Source organism: Bos indicus x Bos taurus, chromosome 12 (genome assembly GCF_003369695.1).
Source record: "Bos indicus x Bos taurus breed Angus x Brahman F1 hybrid chromosome 12, Bos_hybrid_MaternalHap_v2.0, whole genome shotgun sequence".
Taxonomy (NCBI): domain Eukaryota; kingdom Metazoa; phylum Chordata; class Mammalia; order Artiodactyla; family Bovidae; genus Bos; species Bos indicus x Bos taurus.
In genome coordinates this window covers 80984572-81002673 of record NC_040087.1, presented here as the reverse complement: position 1 = coordinate 81002673, position 18102 = coordinate 80984572, and positions in this window count along the sequence as shown.

Sequence of the window (18102 nt, the reverse complement as noted above, 5' to 3'; positions counted from 1 at the left end):
TGATCATTAGCTAAAATAGAGCCAACTTTAAAATTATTCTGTAGATCAGAACAGCGAGTCACATGTGTGTGTGTATGTGCTCGGTCCTTTGGACTCTTTGTGGCTCCACGGACTGTAGCCTGCCGGGCGCCTTTTGTTGGTGGACTTTCCCAGGAAGGAGTACTGGAAAGGGTTGCCATTTTCTACTTCAGGAGATATTTCCGACCAAAAGATCGAGCTTGCGTCTCTTGCATTGGCAGGTGGGTTTTTTACCACTCAGCCACCTGGGAAGCCCCAAAGAGTGAATAAGTTAGACGAAAATTAATCACAGTTAGCCTTATCAATGAGGACAGAGGGATTGTTGTGTGTCTCCAGCAGGGATACTCTGAGAAGGACACAGCTTTGCAAAGCAGTGTCATGACAAGGATGCATAACCTGAAACGCATCATTAGGAAGCATGAATATCATGGAAGACGCTCATGGCAGTATTTTAGGATGATCCTTATTTCCCGAGTTTCCTTTATTCTTTGGAATCTGCGCAAACACTTGGCGTCAAACTCAGCATGTAACCTCCTGCCTTAATTTTGTACTTAGTAGGTCTAAGTGTGGGCACCCGGTTTAAACGATCTTGAGCAGTGTAAAACCTAGGTATTGACTTCCCAGTCCAAAATGCTACATTTCGTCACATCACACCAGTGTGTGAACGCTTGGAACTATTCCTTTAGAAAACTTGAAACCCTCCTTTGTGTTCCTACCTAAACCAAGGAAGATTTTTGTCTTATGGAGTTTATTTTTTTCACACAGGTCTTTAGATTTGAGAAAATAATGATATGAAGGACAGAAATGATCATTACAAATTACATATTTACCATTATTTTTAGAGAAGATGTTTGTATAAAGGATTTGGAACAATAACATGTTATTGGCTTGAAATTTGTGTAGAGTTTTGCCCCAGAATGCAGACACTCTTCCAAACACCTGAACAGAAGGCATCCAAATTAACAAAGTGGTGCTTTCTTGGCCTGGAGAAGGCAATGGCACCCCACTGCAATGTTCTTGCCTGGAGAATCCCAGGGATGGGGCAGCCTGGTGGGCTGCCATCTATGGGGTCACACAGAGTCTGACACGACTGAAGCGACTTAGCAGCAGCAGCCGCTTTCTTGGCCAGCCTAGGAATTTTCCTTTCCTGTTCCCCTCCTCCTGTCTTCCTCTTGAGTTCTTCATACTAACAGAAGACTAAAATTCGTCTTCACTCTACTTAATATGTGTAACCAGCTGTGATTTTATTTTTGATGCTGCCACATGAAAAAAATTTTTTTTTCCTGAGCTATAGGTGTTAATTGGTATCTTTGTATCTTGCTAATTAAGTTCTAGCAACACCTTCTCCCTCTTCCTCGTTTGCATTTGATGAGCTCCCTTGTTGTATTAATTTATTAGATAATTAGATAAAACAAAAAAAAGTTCAGTTTCTTTAGGAATGGCTTTGGAAAGTATATCTTAAATATTCAAAGACTGATAAGAATGTATACATTATGAGAAAAAAATTCAGCTCAGGAAGAACTACACTTAATGTCAGCTTACATACTCATACTGACATTTTAATGATGTGATCATTAGGGCATTTATTTAAAAAAAAAAAAAAAGATTGATTCAAAAGCTCAGACAGCAACAATTAGTTTGGTGTAAGCAAAACAGAATCACATATGGTACAACTCAAGGAGCATTCCAGAAACCTTTGCAGTATTTAAGCACAACAAACAAATTATCAGTTAAGCAATGTGCCCTCTGGACTCTAATTATCATTTGTATTTGCATGTTCATTTTCTTTCAAAAATTTCTTTTAAGCCATTGGGCAGGAATGAAATTTTTCCTGTTTTTTTATGGTGCCAGAACTGACTTGACAAAAGAAGAATGGAAAAACCATTGGTGTGCACTGAAACTGATCATTGTTCAATACAGTTATACTTCTAGTTCGTCAGCAGTTAGGGAGTTTTGGAAATCATTTTGAGTGAGAGCATCCAGATGTTATTGATTCTGTTCTCCTGGTCCAACTCAAACTGATTCCATGTGAGAGCTTTCTAACTTGGCGGACATCTGCAGACAAGTCAATGACAACTCCCATTGCTCCACTTTTGTCTTTGGTTGAGCACTGGATTCTGTTGGAATCCATTCTTTATCTCTTGGATACTTATTATTCACATCTCTGTAAACACCTATTAATCCTTAAGATGAAGCAAACATCCAAAAATCAAGATACCAAGCTACAAATATGGAGTCATCAACTCAGTCAACATTGTATTAATGTTTCTTGAACTGCAAAAGATACATTAAAGCTGAAAGTCATAATCATACGCAACCCTTCAAGTGTCTTTGATAGATCTGTTGACAGCAATGACTACCTTTTCTTTTGCCCAGTTTGGTAACATTGAGCTTGCCAGGGGGGATTAGCACATTTTAATAAGAAGCCTTAAAAAGTGCAGTAACTAGTCTCCCAGGAGACGATGCTGTCAATACGTCCTGAAGGAGTAGAACTAATATTTCTAGGCTGTGCACATTGCATCGATGCTTTGATTCAGGCTAGAGACATGTCTTAGAGAAGCTGTGAGCTGGAAAGCAAGATCCATGTGCCTCTGCTTGATCTTGAGGTGAAATGCATGCAAGTAAAAGCTCTCCAATGTCATCCATCAATCAGGAATTAGAAAAGAGAGTTTTTCTCCCCACCACCACCCCTGCCCCGTATCAAAGAAGAACCAGTCAGGTCACTGACGCGGTGATCTAAAACTCCCACCGCTGTTGGTTTTGTTCTGCCCCCAAAGCTGACTTAAATCCCTGGTGGCTGAAACAAACACAAAGGGTTCAGGAGACCCAGAGAGGCAACTGGAGACAGAGATAGCAGAGCTGTGAGAAGACTGCAGAAAATAGCCTTCCCACGTGTGGACTTGGCCTTTGAGGCAAAGAATTACAACAGGAAATTAGGAATAGGCTGGTGCAGCCTCATAAACAAATCCAAAATTGTGTCAGTACACCAAAATATTTCACTAGACTGCCCTTCCCCTAGGAGGTTCACAGGTGGTATAATAAATGAAACCAGCAATTCTTCCTGCGTGTCTAGCATGTAGGATTATTTTGGCTCAGCCGACCATTAGTTATTTGTAAGCTGGGGCATAAATACACATGTTAGTTGAATATTTATGGACAGCACCAGAATCTATGCTCATTAATTTGTCTATGCAGGGGGATTATGGTTATGGGGAGGAATGGAAAATGTTTACTCTGGGAGCCCTTAATGTGATACATTAAATATGAATATGCTCCTGGTGTGGGAGGTCCTAGAACTCCAGGTAGGTGTTGGGTCCCCACTGGCCCTTTATCATTTTTTTTTCTCTTCCCACAACTGGATATAAAACTGAAAAGCTGCCTCTAACATTCTTAAACGGTGATCTTGCCAGACTCATCCTATAAGAAATTCCCTAAGTTTTTATCCAGACACAATATTTTTTATTAGCTAACTTGTAGCAAGTCTCTCCTCCGAGCCCGGCTAAACATGATGCTGAACGTTCTTTCTTTCGCCTTTGTGGAAGAGGAACGGTCTGGGCCTCCTTTGTCTTTTCACCAAACAATAGACCTAACCAGTTATTGAATTTATGCTCTCATTAGAGAGCCATTGTTATTGTTCTTCTAACAAGAGAAAATGCTCAAAGAAAAACAAAACAAAAATTAACACAGAAAAAAAAAAAGATTTATGTGCGATTTTTTCCTGGATATTAGATTTGGGATGCATTCATAGAAAATGGTCTCAGTGTCAAAGATTCAATGCTCTAAGAGAAAGCTATCACTGAAAGAACTCTAATTTCCAACTTTCTCCTCATTCAGCAGATAAAATCTACAGACCTCATTGTCCTTTTGTGTGAAGAATAATTAGAGTGGTTTGCCAAAGGAAAGTACTTGAAAAGGATTTCCTAAAATCTGGTAGAGGATTTTAAAATTTTGTTCCACGATGAATCTTTCCAGATATCTATCAATCCTGAAATGTTTTTTCCTGACTTAGATTAATTTTTTAAATCAGTCAGCTTTCTCTGATCCACAGTGATGTAGCAGCTGAATTGAATGATAAATTTGGCCCTCTCTTGAATCTCTTCAGAAAGCACTCTGAAATTTTGCAGTATTTAAGGGTGGAGAAATGAAGGATATCTCAAACTATCTTTCTTTTCAAGAAGGAAGCGTGGGATCATCAAGTAACACATCCGATGGAAACCTCAGCTGTGATTAAGTCCAATAGATTTGCCAGCAGAGTTGTATGCTAGAATCACCTGATCTGCGGGCTTAGTTGCTCAGTCGTATCTGAGTCTTTGAGACCCCGTGGACTGCAGCAAGCCAGGCTCCTCCATCCACGGGATTCTCCAGGTAAGAATACTGACTGGGTTGCCATTCTCTTCCCCAGGGGATCATCCCGACCCAGGGATTGAACCTGGGTCTCCTGCGTTGCAGGTGGATTCTTTACCACTGAGCCACCGCGAGTTGTGAAAAAGCTTCCTGGGATCCACTTTGAACTTCTAGGTGGGATAAACACCAGTGGTTTTCAGAGTAACTCCATGTAATTCTATTTAATGTCCACCAGTCTTTGCTCTCTTCTTTTTAAGAAGAAGCTGATTTTTTTTTTTTTTCAGTTTCAGTCATTAGTTCAACATGAAGCATGCTTTAATGGTTGAGAAAGATCGCTTTTTTGAACTCCTAATCCAGTACTTTATAAAATGTGTTAAGAAGGAGTGATAGGAATTATGTTTCTTATTACCTTTCTGCATAAGTTTAGTCAAATAAGATATTAAGGATTAAATATCCTATTTAGTTAAACAGGATGTTTTCTAAAGTTATGGGCTATTTAAATACCCTCATAAAATATTCACAAAACTATTCATTGCGTTCTTATCTTTTTTGGTCGTGTTCTCATAACAAAATGAAATAATATATCCGTGCATGCTGTAACTAGAAATCCTAGGCCTTTTGGAGTATCCATCTCATACTTATTAGAAGAAATATTAATACTTTTTAGATCTTTATTTCCATTTATAAGATGATGAGTTAGCTTTTGCTAATTTCATTAGGCTAAATTGAGGGATAGTAGAGAAAAACGGACAGTTTGAAAACACTTACTTGCAATATATTTGAACGTTTAAAAAAAAAGACTACTTTCAGTTGTGTATGTGAGAAACTGAAAGTCAGACTTCTTCGAAATGCAAAATGGCCTTGGAAAATTTCATGGAATAAAAATTAAATGGTAACACGCTGCTTTTCCATACAGAGAGGTATTATCTATTTCTCAGCTCACGAGGGTTGGCATTAAAAACACAGTGATAATCCGGTGGGTGTTTATTCCAGAATGAGGAATTAAAGATGCATATTGTGGTTAGTGGGCTTTCCTGTTCACGCAGATGGTAAAGAATCGGCCTGCAGTGCAGGAGACCCAGGTTTGATCCCTGGGTTTCGAAGATTCCCTGGAGAAAGGAATGGCAACCCACTCCAGTATTCCTGCCAGGAGAATCCCATGGACAGAGGAGCCTGGTGGGTCACAGTTCATGGGGTCACAAAGAGTGAGACATGACTGAGCGACTAACATACACACACATTGTGGTTAGTCTCTTGAAACAGATGCTGGAGATAACAGTCAGGATGTGTTTTGATTACAATATTTCAGATGCAAGACTATTCTGAAATCAATATGAGGATTATGTGGGTTGCAGCAAACTTGCAGTACAGTAGACATCCACATCTGTTAGGAATATTTTGGCTCTAATAGCATGTGTACCGGGCTTCCCTGGTGGCTCAGACGGTAAAGAATCTGCCTGTAATGAGGGAGACCCAAGTTCAATCCCTGGGTCGGGAAGATCTCCTGGAGAAGGGAATGGCTACCCACTCCAATATTCTTTCTTGGAGAATCCCATGGACAAAGGAGCCTGGTGGGTTGCAGTCCATGGAGTCACAGTAGACTGAGGCTTAACAAGTGATGCATTGATTTTTCTCATGGAAGATGGAATCTGAAGTTAGGCAGTCCAGGGCTGACTTTGAATGCCTTCCCTACACCTTTTGATGTTCCTCCATATTAGTGGCTTGAGAGTAGTATAATTAAATGTCCTTTCTCCCATTCCTTAAGACTAGGATGTTATCACATAATTCCAGCTTTAGGCTAATTGAGTTTTTAGTAGTATATGATATATGATATGGCTGGCAGATAAAGGAAAGAGTGAAAGAAAGGAGATGATCTTCAAAAATCCTGATGATCTAGTTTAAAGTTATGAGAGAGAAAACCAAGCAAACAGAATGAAAAGAGCCCCTTGGACCAGACACTCAATGGATATGAGTTTGAGTAAACTCCAGGAGTTGGTGATGGACAGGGAGGCCTGGTGTGCTGTAGACACGACTGAGTGACTGAGCTGAACTGAACTGAACTGGACCACACAGGCAATTTGAAAAAGAATAAAATACTTCTTTTCTTTAAAATTATGCAGTATTTATAGGCACAAAAAGACTCAGTTAAGAAATGTAACCCGGAACTTACAGCACTTTCTTTCTTTATCAAAAATGTTGCCACAATTTTACTGCATAACCATCTATCCCCAAATTTCATGACTTCAAACAACAAAACATTTATTCTTGAGCTGTCCATTCTGCGTTTGGTGGAGTTCTGGCTGCTGTTGACCTGGTTCAGCTGGGGGGTGGACCAGCTTCAGGCTGCAAGTTGGCTGAGCCTGGCTCATTGCATCTCCTTCTGAGGGACAGATTGAAGGGAGGAGAGCAACCCGGCCCACAACATGTTCTTCTAATTCAGCAACAGACGCTCAGGGCAAGCCCGCTCCACGAGCACACTTGACAAAGTCAAAAAGGGGTTGGTTTAGAGATGGGCACACCGCCCACTACGAAGCCACCGCTAGGCTCTTGATGTATGCTTCCACCACAAGCGTGGGGCATGCTGGAAACTTCTCATCAATCATAGGAAACGGGTCATAAAAGACCATCTCATAAAAGACCTACTGAAACCTAAACTCAAATGTCTCAGATATAATGATTAGTTTTTAACTAAGGTTCATCACTATAGAACATATGCAGTAGTTTTAAAAGGTAGAACTGTCACTAATTATCATGAAACCCACATGTGCTTTATTGACTGTGATTTGATAGATACAGTAAGTTCTTTGCATCTGACTTCAAGTTGGGGGCTTTCAAAGACGTGAACATGCCTGCCAGTCCCTGAACATCTGCTACTGTCCTAGCGTACTTTTGGAGGTTCTGCCCAGTAGTCATGTACAAATGGGAGAGCTGGACCGTAAAGAAGGCTGAGTGCTGAAGAACTGACACTTCCGAACTCTGGTGTTGGAGAAGACTCTTGCAAGTCCCTTGGACTGCAAGGAAATCAAACCAGTCAATTTCTAAAGGAAATCAACCCTCAATATTCATTGGAAGGATTAACGCTGAAGCTGAAGCTGCAATAACTTTGGCCACCTGATGCAAAGAGCTGACTCACTGGTAAAGACCCTGATGCTGGGGAAGACTGAGGGCAGGAGGAGAAGGGGACCACAGAGGAGGTTAGATGACATCACCGACTCAATGGACATGAATTGGTGCAAACTGTAGGAGATAGTGAAGGACAGGGAGGTCTGGCGTCTGCAGTCCTTAGGGTTGCAGAGTTGGACACAATTTAGTGACTGAACAGCAACATCTGTAAGATTAAAAAATGTCTTTATTTCCTGTGTTAGATTTTATGTACATATTATTTATATGAAGAGTATTATAAACCTAGTACCTATAAACCTATATAGCTGATTGAGTTAGTTGGGTATCAAGGCTAAATTTGTCAGGCTTACTAGCAGTTTGGGCTTATGGATACATTCTGGGCAGTAAACTGATTCGTATGTGGGGAACTTGCTGTCATTGGTTCTTAACATTCCTATGTTGATCCAGCACGTTTTCAGATCTCACCACTTAGCATGAATCTTAAGGCTTTTTTATGACATTTTTTCTCATTAATGTAGAAGGAGTAGGATTTGTTGTTGTCCTTACACTCAGTAAATATTTAGTATTTATTTGATGATGAAATCATGTTTACTTTCCTGTTAGTATCTTCAGAGGTACTAAGCTAAGAGTTCCTCTGTGTGTGTGTGTGTGTGTGTGTGTGTGTGTGTGTTTCCCCAGGATGTCTGAATTGACAGAGTAATTTCTGGGTTTTTTTTTTTTTTTTTTTTTTTGTCCTCTACATGGCTGACATAGATTTCCACTCATTGATGGCACTGGACCATAAGAAATGTAGAAAATGGTTTACTTTTAGAAAAATTGGTTAAAAACGCGTAAGAAACTTGGATAACTAAAACAACACTAATTGTACATTACAGTTTTCTATATTGTAAAATTAGAGAGTTTTAAATTATATAAAATTATAATTTTTCTTAATATTTTTATTTCTGTACCATTAGGATATTTTCTCACTTGTTAGACTCTTGAATTCTATATTATTTCCCACTCATGAACTGCCTTTTAAAAATATCCATTTCCTTGTCAGGGAAACTGAGCCTTATTTATGGAATGTGGATGTTCCAGCATCACAGAAGCATGGTGCAATGATAATAATAATCAGATTTGTGATAGGATTAAAATGTGAGACCTGAACTACTTCCCTCCTTGGTGCTCAAGATGGTAAAGAAGCCACCTGCCATTCAGGAGACCCGGGCTCAATCCCTGAGTCAGGAAGACCCCCTGGAGAAGGGAATGGCAACCCACTCTAGTATTCTTTCCTGGAGAACCCCATGGACAGAGGAGCCTGGCAGACTACTGCCCATGGGGTCACAAAGAGTGGGACCCGATTGAGTGACTAACAGTTCCCCTTCCAGTGAACGACTAAAGAGCCAGGTCCCTTCATTTGTCCAGCCTAATTCTTAAAGTTGTTATGGAAGTGTATTAGGTTTAAAAGGGATGTCAATGGGAAGCCACGTCAAGCTAGCGTTGAAACTGGGAGGCTCCTTCATTCTTAGGAAACATATACTCAGATATTTAGGGCATCATGTCCACCATGTATTCTCAAATTGTCCAGGAAAATAGAGAGAGGAAAAAAAAATGAAGAAATTGATAAAGTGAATGTGATAAACATTAACCCTCTGGAATCTGGGTGATAGGTATGCAGGAGCTCTTTCTTTGCATTATTCTTGCATCTCTTCTGTAAGCCTGAATTTACTTCAGCATAAAAAGTTACCAAATAATTTCACAATTTGTATGGAAACACAAAAAACCTCGAATAGCCAAAGCTATCTTGAGAAAGAAGAATGGAACTGGAAGAATCAACCTGCCTGACTTCAGGCTCTACTACAAAGCCACAGTCATCAAGACATTATGGTACTGGCACAAAGACAGAAATATAGATCAATGGAACAAAATAGAAAGCCCAGAGATAAATCCACGCACATATGGACACCTTATCTTTGACAAAGGAGGCAAGAATATACAATGGATTAAAGACAATCTCTTTAACAAGTGGTGCTGGGAAAATTGGTCAACCACTTGTAAAAGAATGAAACTAGAGCACTTTCTAACATCATACACAAAAATAAACTCAAAATGGATTAAAGATCTAAATGTAAGACCAGAAAATATAAAACTCCTAGAGGAGAACATAGGCAAAAACACTCTCCGACATACATCACAGCAGGATCCTCTATGACCCACCTCCCAGAATATTGGAAATAAAAGCAAAAATAAACAAATGGGACCTAATTAAACTTAAAAGCTTCTGCACAACAAAGGAAACTATTAGCAAGGTGAAAAGACAGCCTTCAGAATGAGAGAAAATAATAGCAAATGAAGCAACAGACAAACCACTAATCTCAAAAATATACAAGCAACTCCTACAGCTCAACTCCAGAAAAATAAATGACCCAATCAAAAAATGGGCCAAAGAACTAAATAGACATTTCTCGAAAGAAGACATACATATGGCTAACAAACACATGAAAAGATGCTCAACATCACTCATTATCAGAGAAATGCAAATCAAAACCACAATGAGGTACCATTTCACTCCAGTCAGAATGGCTGCGATCCAAAAGTCTACAAGCAATAAATGCTGGGGAGGGTGTGGAGAAAAGGGAATCTTCTTACACTGTTGGTGGGAATGCAAACTAGTACAGCCACTATGGAGAACAGTGTGGAGATTCCTTAAAAAACTGGAAATAGAACTGCCATATGACCCAGCAATCCCACTGCTGGGTATACACACTGAGGAAACCAGAAGGGAAAGAGACACGTGTACCCCAATGTTCATTGCAGCACTGTTTATAATAGCCAGGACATGGAAGCAACCTAGATGCCCATCAGCAGATGAATGGATAAGAAAGCTGTGGTACATATACACAATGGAGTATTACTCAGCCATTAAAAAGATTTGAATCAGTTCTAATGAGGTGGATGAAACTGGAGCCTATTATACAGAGTGAAGTAAGCCAGAAAGAAAAACACCAATACAGTATACTAACACATATATATGGAATTTAGAAAGATGGTAACAATAACCCTGTATACAAGACAGCAAAAGAGACACTGATGTATAGAACAGTCTTTTGGACTCTGTGGGAGAGGGAGAGGGTGGGAAGATTTGGGAGAATGGCATTGAAACATGTATAATATCATGTATGAAACGAGTCACCAGTCCAGGTTTGATGCACGATACTGGATGCTTGGGGCTGGTGCACTGGGACGACCCAGAGGGATGGTATGGGGAGGGAGGAGGGAGGAGGGTTCAGTATGGGGAACACATGTATACCTGTGGCAGATTCATTTTGATATATGGCAAAACAAATACAATGTTGTAAAGTTAAATAAAATTTAAAAAATAAATAAATAAATAAATAAAAAGCTGGGACACTCTTCATCAGTATTGTTGAATGAGCTGAAAGAGAAAGCCCTTGCAACAATTTTGCTAGGGAAAAAAAAAATTACAAATTAGAAAAAAAAAAAGCACTTTGAATGACATTTGTCTGGAACAATGTTAAATGTGAAAAAAGGATGTGACCCATGATAGGAAAAGAAAGCCATGTAAATTGAAAGTTCAAAAACTTCAAAGAGAAAATTTACCAGAGCAAAAGATAGCCAGAACAATGCCGGGTAAAGAAAATGTATTCATCCAGAACACCATCACAAAATAAATAAAACCAAAGAGAATGGGTGACGCTGTGAATGGCTGGAGAAAAACTAAGCCCAGACAATTTCTATTAATTGCTTGGAAAATTTGAGAATAATCCTTCAGTAAATAATTCTACTTTAAAACACTCAATGACTTACACAGAAAAGGATATAGGGCATGAAATTTCTATTATCAATTTAATATTGCTCTAATTATTTAAATAAAATTGCCAGGAAGAATTTATTCAGTTAATTATAGAGAGTATAGCTATATACTAGGCACTTGACTTCTAGCTATGGGGTCCCCGGGTGTGGAAATCATACAGTCTGCCACCAGGAACTAACCTCCATAAAAATAATTTTGGCAAACACTTGCTACAATAAAGAGAATTTAGGCAAATAGTTGAATATAAAATAAGGATTTCCAACATGACATCGCTGGCACTTTTCATTGTGCGTGTGTTTGCGTAGACTAACATAGGGGAACGATGGAAGAGTCAGAATGTAAAGTATCATCAGAGCTTGGAAACTGTAGAATATGCACCTGAGTAGGATTTTCCTACCCACACCTGTCAAAGTGTTTCTCCAGAGTTCTCGGTAAGATAGCCTGAGGCTGTGGTCGTACCATGCAGTGCTCACGCGGAAGTATGCAGCTGCTGTCTCAGTAATCACAGGAGTTCGTATTTACAGGGTCTGTGCAGCTGATACCACATGAGGGCTTTATGAGCGTTCTTCAGTTAGTAATTTTGGAGCCCCAAAAATAAAGTCTCTCACTGTTTCCATTGTTCCCCACCTGTTTGCCATGAAGTGATAGGACCAGATGCCATGATCTTAGTTTTCCGAATGCTGAGTTTTAAGCCAACTTTTTCACTCTCCTCTTTCACTTTCATCAAGAGGCTCTTTAGTTCTTTGCTTTTGGCCATAAAGGTGGTGTCATCTGCATATCTGAGGTTATTGATATTTCTCCTGGCAATCTTGATTCCAGCTTGTGCTTCATCCAGCTCAGCATTTCGCATGATGTACTCTGCATAGAAGTTAAATAAGCAGGGTGACAATATACAGCCTTGACGTACTCCTTTCCTGAATCGGTGGACATGAGTTTGAGTAGGCTCCAGGAGTTGGTGATGGACAGGGGAGCCTGGCGTGCTGCAGTTCATGGGGTTGCAAAGAGTTGGACATGACTGAGCAACTGAACTGAACTCAGTTAGTAATATAATAATGCATTTAAAACTTTCATTCCATAGTGGGATAATTCACTCTTATTTAGTGTCTTTAACACTGTTGCTGGAGAAGGCAAAGGCATCCCACTCCAGTACTCTTGCCTGGAAAATCCCATGGACGGAGGAGCCTGGTGGGCTGAAGTCCATGGGGTCGCTAAGAGTCAGACACGACTGAGCAACTTCACTTTCACTTTTCACTTTCCTGCATTGGAGAAGGAAATGGCATCCCACTCCAGTGTTCTTGCCTGGAGAATCCCATGGACGGGGGAGCCTGGTGGGCTGCCGTCTGTGGGGTCGCACAGAGTCGGACACGACTGAAGCCACGGAGCAGCAGCAGCAACACTATTTCTATTGTTCAGCCCCTCAGTCCTAGCCCACTCTTTGTGGCCCCATGGACTGCAGCACGCCAGGCTCCCGTGTCCTTCACTATCTCCTGGAGTTTGCTCAAACTCATGTCCATGATGTCTTTATACTTTTGTATAATCTTGTTTTAAAAAACCTTTCAAGATGTAATTAGTAATACCTATTGTACTGAGTATCGTTACTATCTGAACCTCTCAGTAAAAAGGCTTACAATCAAAATGGGCCCAAACCTGTTAGTAATGTCGTTTTCTGTTGCTTTAAGAACATTTATTTTGGGGTGAGATGTGCTATATTTTACAGTTGTGTTTTGGGAAGTGACTGAGGGTGACAGGAATTAATTGATGACAAATCTCCAAATAGAATTTTTATGTTGGGGTTTAAGAACCCCTAATTTCTGAAACACAGCAGTAGTATGAATGGGGAAGGATCACTTTGTACTTTTTTGAAAATTTCCAGGAAATTTCATGATAGGGTTAGGTTTGTGGATTATTTCTAAATAGATTAATAACTTTCAATGGGAGTGACTTGAAGAAAGATATCTTAAGCCTGAGAATAATAAGTGTCTAAGAATTAACTCCTGGGTGTTCATTGGAAGGACTGATGTTGAAGCTGAAACTCCAATACTTTGGCCACCTCATGCGAAGAGCTGACTCATTGGAAAAGACCCTGATGCTGGGAAAGATTGAGGGCAGGAGGAGAAGGGGACGACAGAGGATGAGATGGTTGGATGGCATGACTGACTCAATGGACTTGGGTTTGGGTAAACTCTAGGAGTTGGTGATAGACAGGGAGGCCTGGTATGCTGCGGTTCATGGGGTAGCAAAGAGTCAGACACGACTGAGCAACTGAACTGAACTAAAGAATTAACACTTATTTAGGGTATGGCCTACCTGTTCTATTGGAATATAGCCTGGATGTGTTGGGATGGAGTTGTCACAGAGGGGAGAGTGAAGGCTAAGGTCAGAGAGTGGTTAAATGATGAATTGCAGAGTGCCTGACATAAAATCAAGAAATAGGAGTCTTGCAGGCAATGGCAAGCCTGTGAAAGATGCTGAGAATCGATGCAACAGAAGCAGAGCAGTGTTTTGGTACCAGCAGCCTGGGATGCACCAGGGTGGGAGGCAGGCATGGCTTAGCTGGTTGTTGGAGGTGTCCAAACCCTGTGTGCTAGTTCAGTGTATTGGCGCGGGGTGGGTGCGAGGGATGTCAAGAAGCTTGAATGCACAGATCTTAGCGATTCCATGAGGGGGTGTGGAAGCTAAAGGAAAGTCAGAGGTGACTCCAAGATTTTAATTCTGAATGAGTGACTGAGACCTGATGCCAAATAAACAAATAGGAGGGAAAGGTGACACCTGACATAGCCGCGTTCTCCTCACCTGACATAGCCGCGTTCTCCTCACCTGACGTAGCCGCGTTCTCCTCACCTGACGTAGCCGCGTTCTCCTCACCTGACATAGCCGCGTTCTCCTCACCTGACATAGCCGCGTTCTCCTCACCTGACAGCCGCGTTCTCCTCACCTGACATAGCCGCGTTCTCCTCACCTGACATAGCCGCGTTCTCCTCACCTGACAGCCGCGTTCTCCTCACCTGACATAGCCGCGTTCTCCTCACCTGACACAGCCGCGTTCTCTTGTGAAGAGGGAAAAACATTTGGTCACGTATCAAGCACTCAACATGTAAAGAAACTTCCTTGGGTTTTCTGGAATCCCATACTCCTGTCTTATTGGTTTTACCACTTGGGCTGATTACATGAACCTGTATAGAACTTGGCTGGATTAGACAGGTGACAGGTTCTGTTTTTCAGTGGCTGATTCAAAACTTTATAGGTGGTTCTCAGACTGAAAGGACTTGACATCCAACTTTTAATAAAGACACACCCTAGCACAGCTCTTCAGCTCATCTAAATATTTTGTGAAATCTCACACTCATTATATCACATTTACATTCTTGTTATTTCATATAGCTCAACTCTAGTTTTGAATATCCGGAGAAGGCAATGGCACCCCACTCCAGTACTCTTGCCTGGAAACTCCCATGGACAGAGGAGCCTGGTGGGCTGCAGTCCACGCGGTCGCTAAGAGTTGGACACGACTGAGCGACATCACTTTCACTTTTCACTTTCATGCATTGGAGAAGGAAATGGCAACCCACTCCAGTGTTCTTGCCTGGAGAATCCCAGGGATGGGGGAGCCTGGTGGGCTGCCATCTATTGGGTCGCACAGAGTCAGACACTACTGAAGTGACTTTGCAGCAGCAGCAGCAGCAGTTTTGAATATCATGGTTTAAATACGCATAAAATATAATTAAAGAAACTGTGTCGCTCTGAGGAATACAATGACCAGTGTCCTCCAACTCAAGATTATATATAAATAGTTTCTACCCATTTAATTCTTCTTAGGATTTTGAAGTTAAGTTCATATTTTAAAAGTGAAGTAAAATAGAACTGCTACTTGATCTAGGCTAGTTACTAGAGACCTGTAGTGAACACACTGATAAACTGTAAATCACACCTGTGAAATATATTTAGCTAATATTATAAATTCTAACACTCAACATTCAAAAAACTAAGATCATGGCATCCAGTCCCATCACTTCATGGCAAATAGATGGGGATGCAATGGAAACAGTGACAGACTTTATTTTCTTGGACTCCAAAATCACTGCAGATGGTGATTGCAGTCATGAAACTAAAAGACAGTTGCTTCTTGGAAGAAAAGCTATGACCAACCTAGATAGCATATTCAAAAGCAGAGACATTACTTTGCCAACAAAGGTCCATCTAGTCTAGTCAGAGCTATGGTTTTTCCAGTAGTCATGTATGGATGTGAGAGTTGGACCATAAGAAAAGCTGAGCGCTGAAGAATTGATGCTTTTGAACTGTGGTGTTGGAGAAGACTCTTAAGAGTCCTTTGGGCTGCAAGGAGATGAAACCAGTCAATCCTAAAGGAAATCAATCCTGAATATTCATTGGAAGGACTGATGCTGAAGCTGAAGCTCCAAAACTTCAACACTTCTCCACCTGATGCGAAGAACTGACTCACTGGAAAAGCCCCTGATGCTAGGAAAGATGGAAGGCAGGAGGAGAAGGGGATGACAGAGGATGAGATGGTTGGATGGCATCACTGACTCAATGGACATGAGACTGAGGAAGCTCCAGGAGTTGGTAAAGTACAGGGAAGCCTGGTGTGCTGCAGTTCATGGGATCGCAGAGTCAGACACAACTGAGTGAGTGAACAGAACTGAAATGATATTCCAAATGCTTTGAGAATCTCTCTTTTTCTCTCCTCACTCGATCAGGCAGCTCTGGAAGCTTCATAGATTGCCTTCTTTACCTGCACTTATATTTAAAAATGATTCCTTGTAACAGTTAACTTTTACTATTGCATTTTCATTACAGGGCTAAAGTTGTCAGAAGTTTGGTTAATTTTTATAGTTTTTATTCTCATTTTAATATTTATCATTATAAATTGGTTTTCCATAAACTTGTACCTTGAGATTACTTAATATATTGTTCTAAACTATGAGAGTCTGAAATCTAATAGACCATCAACCTGATTCTGAAAGAGTAAACATGATACACACACATGTGTATGGAGAACTAGCCCATGTGTGTATGGAGACCTGGGCTTCCATGGTGGCTCAGATGGTGAAGAATCCTCCTGCAACGCAGGAGACCCTGGTTTGATCCCTGGGTTGGGAAGATGCCTTGGAGAAGGAAATGGCAACCCATTCCAGTATTCTTGCCTAGGAAATTCCATGGACAGAGGAACTATAGTCCATAGGATGGGTTGCAAAATTCAGACATGACTTAATGACTAAACCACCACCATCATGGAGAACTGAAGAACCAAAAATGAACATTTTAACCTTCTTACTCTATCTAGCTTCTTATAGGACATAGATTTAAGCTTTCCTCTTTGGACGTTTGTATTAATTTAGGAGACACTAACTCCTTTAACAAATCAAAAACCAAACTCTCAGTGAATTAACATAATACCATTTATTCTTTACTCATGTCAAATAGTCAGGTGTCCTTCAGGAGCTTAGAATTCTGTGATATCTCTGTCATTTGATATTGGCTTGGTAAGAATTATACTACATTACTTGGTCTATATGGGAAAGTTGAAGCGATATGAGATGTCCTGGAATATGTGTTCCTTAGTTTACACAGATTGTCTTCCTATCCAAGTGGCCTCTAACAATAGACTCATATTGCCCATTCACGGGATATGTTGACTCCTGATCCATTACAGCTTTGGTCCTAGTGTTTCCTTTACTTTGGGCTCTGGGCTAAAGTGACTCCCCAATGTGGGTTGCTAGAGTTCTGGAAAAATACTGAAGAAACAGAGTCATCATATCATGACTCTCAAAGGGGTGTACATCTCTCTGTTCACATTTTCTTGGCCAAAGTAAGTCACATAATCAAGCCTGATGCCATCAGGGTACAAAGGTTTGATCTTCTATAGGACAAGGACACAAATCCTTTGGCTCCATCATGTAACCGGCTGCAAAAGATAAAACCAAATAAGGCATTTATTAAACCTGTGTTCCTTAAACACACAAAAACAAATATTATCTTCATATCTCAATGGTTTGTTATTGGAAATGTTAATGTATAAAAACAATAAAATGAGTTTGTAATATTCCCGTGCAATTTTACTCTTTTCATCTATAATGGAAATCCCTCTAGTCTTATAATGGTCCACTTTCATCTGAGGGTAATTCGTGAATATTGACAATGGAGTCTCAGTTTTACAATTTTCAGTTTTGAAGTCATGCAGGAAAAATATAAGAAGGTAAAATATGACTTTTATCTAAAATCAAAGAACTTTGGGGACAAATCCAAGCATATCTGTTGACTTGGATGTTTCAGGAACACAAAACAGTATTAAAATTGAAATAGAGGGACATGTGTATTTGTTTTTCATTAAAGAAGCATCTGTCAGTTGTGTCCAGACTATACTCTCAGAGCTGGTGACCTGAGAATCTGGAGTCATGCTGCTCAACCCTTCCTTCACAGAGAAAACAGGAATTTCTCATCTTCCCATATACCCTCCTGCAAATCAGCCCTTCTCCATACTATCAGTATTGAGATCTGTAACAGCTCACTTACCCTTGTCTTCCAAGGGTCATTGTTGGGCTTCCCTGGTGGCTCCTGGCCACAATGCAGGAGACCCAGGTTGATCCCTGGCTTGGGAAGATCTGCTGAAGAAGGGAACGGCCACCCACTCCATTCAGTACTCTCGCCTGGAGAATTCCATGGACAGACATACCTGGCAGGCTATACAGCCCGTGGGATCCCACAGAGTCAGATACGACTGAGTGACTAACCATCCAAGGCTCATTGATAGTGGCTGGACTGTTTCTCTTATTTCTACCTTT